Source organism: Carassius gibelio, chromosome B10, assembly GCF_023724105.1.
Source record: "Carassius gibelio isolate Cgi1373 ecotype wild population from Czech Republic chromosome B10, carGib1.2-hapl.c, whole genome shotgun sequence".
Classification (NCBI taxonomy): domain Eukaryota; kingdom Metazoa; phylum Chordata; class Actinopteri; order Cypriniformes; family Cyprinidae; genus Carassius; species Carassius gibelio.
The window spans coordinates 25,509,529-25,516,400 of record NC_068405.1 but is presented as its reverse complement, the minus strand read 5'-3'; the positions used below and the strand labels follow the sequence as shown (position 1 = coordinate 25,516,400).

At 38.5% G+C, this 6,872-nt stretch overlaps 1 long non-coding RNA gene across 1 annotated transcript; it reads right to left on the bottom strand.

The window, feature by feature from the left end:
• Window positions 1-442: 442 nt before the first annotated feature.
• LOC127966403 (uncharacterized) lies at window positions 443-6,062 on the bottom strand. The gene is made up of 3 exons (XR_008155628.1): window positions 5,791-6,062; window positions 3,519-3,567; window positions 443-3,432 (listed from the first exon to the last, which is right to left on the bottom strand). It is a non-coding gene; the product is annotated as an uncharacterized LOC127966403 (long non-coding RNA).
• Window positions 6,063-6,872: the final 810 nt, after the last annotated feature.

The window sequence follows — 6,872 nt, the reverse complement described above, 5'->3', positions numbered from 1 at the left end:
TATTCACCAAGGCTGTATTTGTTTATTTTTTTTAATAAAGTAAAAATTGTGAAATATTATTAGAACTTAAAAATAACTTTTCTATGTGAATATCTGTTAAACTGTAATTTATTTCTGTGATGCACAGCTGTATTTTCCACTTTTCAGTGTCACATGATCTTCAGAAATCATTTTAATACGATGATTTGCTGCTCAAGAAATATTTCTGATTATTATCAACGTTGAAAACAGTTGTGCTGAGCAATATTTCTGTGGGAACTGATGCATTGTATTTTTCAGGATTCACAGATGAATAATGCATTTATTAAAACAAAAACATTCTAAATGTTTTTACACTCACTTTTGATCAATTTAATGCATTCTTACTAAATGCATTTTCAGAAAAAAACTTTTACTGTAAATGCTATATTTGAAATACAAGACCAATAAACAACACCGAGAATAACGAGAGCTTGCATATTTATTCAACTACAGCTTAAGTTGCAAAATTACATGATATATACCTGTGCATCCTTATAAAGATGACAAGGCTAGACTTCATGTTTTGTACACCAATCATACACATATTACAGAATAATTCAACATGTTACTAAAAGCTATTCACTGGCTATTTACAACACAGCTGGCATATCTAATCTATGAGAAGAAACGGCGAGGAGAATCATTCAGATCAGAAACTAAAGGAAGAGCATGCGATCGGTAAGCACTAAAGAGAGACTAGAGCAAGCTGGGAGAAGTGGGAAAATTAATGGAAGACTAACAAACTAACGTGGGCTTTCCAGTCGGACTCTGAATTGGGATTTTTAAACATGAGAACTGGAAGCAAAGACAAAACTGCAAATACCGAGTGATGATAGCGTGCTACTTCAATGAATAAATAGAAAGCATTGGGTTCTCATTCTAAAATCCAGGAAACTCATGAACAAAACCAAATGCATTGGTTTTACTGCTACATGTTTTGCCTTTGAAAATTCACCGAAGGACCCCGTGTGTTAAACGGATGAGCGTTTTTGTCCTTGTTAGACTGCTGTAGGATGCTAAATCTGCTCTGTGCATGTACACCATGTAGACCACCGTCACCTGGGACCATGCACAGCAAAATACAACAACGACTGCATCCTCAGTGTTTCACACTGATGTCTATCTGAATCTGTCCTTGATGTATTCGAAGTTCGTCGCTCAACAAAACCGTGAAATCGTGTGCTGTATAAGAGTGACTAAAGTGCCAGGAACTGTGATTAAACCTTTACATTAAAGGGTTAATAGTGTTAAGAATTGCAGTTTTGTGATTGCTTCGACTGTCTAAGGTTTCAGAATTTGGCAAATAATCCTATAAAAAAACTAAAACAAAACACCAACTCTTCTGCAAATCTTCTGTCCAATGAGAAAGCCACACAGAAACAGCGAGGGGGAATAAAGTCGATCCGATCCGAGTTACGACAACCAGACAATAAAGAAACCAACACCTCCTCTGAACATGAAAGTATAAAATCAAACCCATCTGAGCTTCCTTACCCAAGGAGCAGATTAAAGTCCAAAATAGCACCATTCATCAGTGTCTCAAATCCGTGGCAGCATCTCAGTCACTTACCACAAGGAAACAATGCATCTCTACAGCTACTTCTATATCACAACGTACATGATTACACTTTAATATACTGGCAAAGCAACAAAAACAAGTTAAAAAGCAAACTCAACAAGCATATTCTAAAAAAAGAAAATGAAACAAAAAAGATTAACTCTAGCTGTTTTTTAGTAACTGCATGAGAAGTGGGGACTCTTAGCCTTAGTAAATACTGTAAGGTGTGAGTACTGAGTGACGTGGACGTGGTCTAGTGATGGATGGATCCGAGAGGGACGTCACAGTGCTTCTGTGCGTGTGGGGTTTGGTAGTGATTGACTCAAATATTTGGCGATACTGTCGAAATGGAAACTGGGCTTACAGAAGTGCTACTTTTTAGAGAATTTTAATGTGACCCTGGAGCACAAAACCAGTTTGAAGTCTCTAAGGTATATTTGTGGCAATAGACGACAATCTTTAAGATATTAAGTAAAGATCATGTTCCATACCATTCCTACCGTAAATATATCAAAACTTTATTTTTGATTAGTAATATGCATTGCTAAGAACTTCATTTGGACAACTTTATATTAAATATTTAGATTTTTTTACACCCTCAGATTCTAGATTTTCAAATAGTTGCATCTTAACCAGAATATCGTCCTCTGAACAAACCACACGTCAAGCTACATTCAGCTTTCAGATGACGTACAAATCTCAATTTTGGAAAAATTGACCCTTATGACTGGTTTTGTGCTCCAAGTTACTTCAGTGCAATTGATCAATTTCAAAATTCACATTATGGAACGATTTCAAGACGATTAAATAATTAAGAGCAGCGCATAACTCAAAAAGCAGAAATCATATTCACTTTCCATGAGTTTCATACAATTCTATACATTTTCATGTACTTTCCAGAGTTACGAATCTTCTACGATCTTAGGATTCACTGATATCTGACCATGCACTGTTAAAAGATAAAAATCGAAATTCCAAATAAAAACAAAGATTATAATGATTTCTTGTTTTTTTTTTAACTTGAAAAAAATTATAATAATATTTGTTATAACTTTTTTTAATTTGCTTCCAATTTTTGATTGAAAATTGGTTCTATTTAATTTTTTTTTGGTGGAATTGGTTTAATTAATAAGTGAAAATTGTTTCTTTAACAAGTCAAAATTGTAAAAAAATAAAAATAAAAAAATTTGCGTTGACAATATTTTCGACACATATTTTGTGTATGAATTTCTTTATGTGTAGAAATAGTTTCTTCAACCAATTTTGGAGGGAATTTTTGAGTGAAAACATGTCCATGTAGGAACCCTGATGTTGTTAAAAACACATATCGGTCGCTAGCGTTTGTCAATACAGAGCACCGTTAACATTTCTCGGTGTTTGTTCACAGGAATTCACAGAAGTATGAAAGAGTCCAGCCGTGTGAAGTTGAAGTGGACAAGTGGAAGACGTGCCGCTGCCGCCGGACCCCCAAGGGCCCCTGTGGGGTTTGCAAACACAGACATGTGGGTCTTTAGTGAAGCTCCAGTCTGTCAGGTCTGTCTCGAGGTGCTGTGTGTCTTTACTGCCGCCCCCTCCGAAAAACATATCATCAAGGCTTAGAGTCCCAGGTTTTTCTACAATGTTATTAATCACATAGATGGGGAAATAACCCCGGCGTCATGATTCATCTGTACCGCACGCCATAACCATAAAAAATAAGGATATACATGATTTAAGGAATTAAAAAAAGAATAAACATGAGGATACAATTCCCCCAGAGGGCCGTTCTCTATCCTGCATCAGACAGAAGGAATGTCGATCTTTCGTGGTCGTTCCTCTCCGTGCCTCCAGGTTCAGGAACACAGCCGTCAGCTCTGAGGAAGTCAACACACAATAGAGGGAAATCACCGAGCGCTCGGCATGCTGGGATATCATCAGAACACTACTGGACTAAACCTACCTAATGGGATCCCCCATTGCTCCTGTTGGTGTCATGTTGAAGAAACAACCTGCAGAAGAAAGGGACGTTTTTTTAATAGCATCGATTATTATTGATAATATACCGTCATCATTTACACATTCAAACAAATAACACACAGGTTCCAATCAACATATTAGTCTGATTGAACAAAAATGATGATCCTTCATTAATATGATGATGAATTCTTCATCTCTTTCCCATTTATTTCAAAATAAATGTAAAAAAGGTATTTGTTAAAGAGTTTCAAGCCATGAACCAAACTGTCCAGCTGCAAGACAAGTCACAAGATTACAAACTTTGGCTTGAAGAGAGAGAGATAAAAATGATATATACACGTTAAAAAATCAGACAATAACATAGTTAAATAAAACTGATCTAAAAATGTTAAATATGCATTCAAAAAAACATATTTTACATCTATATATGATAGGTCTCATTATATATATATATATATATATATATATATATATATATATATATATATATATATATATATATATATATATATAGCTTTTGTCTTCTCCAGATGTTCACTGATAGACTGGAGTGCTGTGGATTATTGTGATGTTTTTATCAGCTGTTTTGACTCTCATTCTGACGGCACCCATTCACTGCAGAGCATCCATTGATGAGACACTGATGCAATGCTACATTTCTCCAAACCTGATGAAGAAACAAACTCATCCACATCTTGGATGTTCTGAGTGGGAGTCAATGTTCATTTTTGGGGTGAACTATTGCTTTAACAACCTCGTAGCTCACAGTATGTCTCTAATAAGTCAATATTAATAATAAAAAAAAACTATGGAGAAAATTTATGAGAGTTTTCTGTTGCACTCTAATAGAAAAACATCAAATTTTTTGAGATGCGTGCATAACATCTCATAAATAAAAGGTCATAATCTCTGCTCTGAAGCAACAGTCATCCTCCCACATTCCTGCTGAGTCAGACGAAGACAAAATCTATCCGATGCACTCGGTGCAAGCCTGCAACATGCACAGTCAGACACAAATGCAAGCAGCAACAACAGTGCAGCATATGCATTTCTTTTCATCCGCCAGCCAGGAGCCTGCCTCCCATTGCACTTCCCCCGACTGCATCTTGGAGCGTTTCCAAATCCAGTCAAACAAGGTCACATTTACCCCCGCCTCAGCCCGCCATACTGAGCGCGCGTGAACCCGATGAACCCACCCCACTGCTGCAGAACAGACTGACTGTGGAAACACGCCCCTACTGACCCCGTTCCAGCTCACGTCCACCTCACCCCATTCTATACACACATACACCTTATTTTCACTATGCAATAATGAGCAATTTCCATTAAAATAGAAGAACGCTTCAAATTGACCATAAGTGCATGCATACCAATTTCATGCAATGCAATAAAGGAGTCAAATGACTGCAATGCCACTTTAATAATTGTACATGCCCTTTATGCATGCAAAAGCATTTTAAAACAGACCACTTTGAAATGCACACAGCTGAAATAAGTATAAAAGCAAAGGAGACACGTCCCCGTCGATGCCCGTATGCATGACTTCATCTCTGTGTCTAAATTTAGGACTGTGCCATGCATGCAACTGCTCTGGAGCTCCCTAGACTGCCCCGAATCTGTCACAGATACGTGGTATTATGCTGAATGAGATGAAAATGGTATCCAAACATTAACCAAGAAATGAGTCTGGCATCGAGAGGTTTCAAATGCATGCAGTCTGGCTTTCCAAACCCACTGTGCATGCTAATGATACTGAGAACCGGTTGAACCCTACGCTTTAGTTCAGATGCAAGTTTCCTACAGTCACATCAGTAACCCAGATAAAGCTGGGTTTGTGTGTGTGTGTGTGTGTGTGTAGGTGGCAGACTGGGGAGAATACAGTCAGTCTGTGTCTGGATACAAATAGTACATTCAGTTCTTGCAGTGGGCTGCTGCTGCTGCTCTTTTACTGTCTTCAGCACGTTTCTGTCGTTTATTAATCCGAATCTAGCAGATCAAGTATAGACTTTCCTGTTCAACAGAACAAAGGAGGCGCTGAGATATCAGCACATCTACAGAGGCACTTTCGTTACTCCTGTTTTTTCGATTGTATGCCCATCTGTCACGCTTTTTTTTTTTTGTGAGCTGGATACAGTTTTTAATTAGGAAAAACACAATACGTGCATTTTCTTTAAATCGCGCAGTGTTAGAAGAATAGCTAACTATTTTTTTTTTTTTTTTTTTTACTTTTGGCGAATGTGTGAAGGTTTACTTACAGATAAAGTCTTTGTTCTTGTCCTTTGCTGTAAAGTTGCTGTTGGAAAATGCGTTCTTGGACGAAAGCGGACCCGAGTAGCAGCCTTGCGGGGTTTGGACCCCCCATACAAGGCTGCGGGACTGGGGCGTCACGATCTCAGCCGCTTCCACTGGCTGACTGCATGTAATATATCAGAGAGCTAATTTTGACCGTGCTGGATTGGGGCCAAGCCCCCCATTCCGGCTCTGCACTGCAGTTCGGTTCAGAAGAAACCGACGATTACCCGACGGTGGGCGGGGACTGCGAAACTCCGCCCACTGTGCGTGCAGCGCGGCGCCATTGGGCGGTTAAACTATGGCAAGCCGTTTAAACATTAAGGGCTCATTCACACGAAGCTAGAGCTTTCCCGATCTTGTTTTTCGGTGACACAGCGTCATTTCATCAAAGTCAGTACTTTTATACATCTAATACTTAAAAACGGTAGAAATGAAAACATACAGCGAGTGGAAGCACAGTGAGTGTTTCACAGCTTAATACTGTGCAAAGAAGCTATATGCGGGAAAGAGCCATGCTTAGATTGTAAAATACGGAGTGCATTTGTAATACGTGCATGACAAGCGCGTATATAAATGACATCAGTAGGCTATAATCGATTATGGTCTATTTCTGCATCCATGAAAATGGGAGTAGAAGACTTGGAGCATGTGCATAAACCTTGCATGCTGTATACAAACCCATCTCTTAGGATGCACAATATTGTTGGAACTTTATCTGAATCGGATGATAATGGCTTAAAATGTGAACATCGACATCAGCCCGATATTAAAAATTATCCCAATATTTCCTGCCGTTGCCGATGAGATGAATAACTCACATGACCTCAGGGTGTGATAGTGATGATGTCAACAGTGAGGTCATTCTTGAAGCAAACTTTTGCCGGAGTGATGATTAGATTCACTGTTTTGGATTGCAGCATTTCATCTTTGAATGCACGTAAAGAATGATGCGTCGGGTGTGCTAGTCAACAATACTAGCATGTGCAGTAGCACCAGCAGCAGCCTTTTTATTTAATTAGGAGGACGCTGTAGGCCTACTTGTACT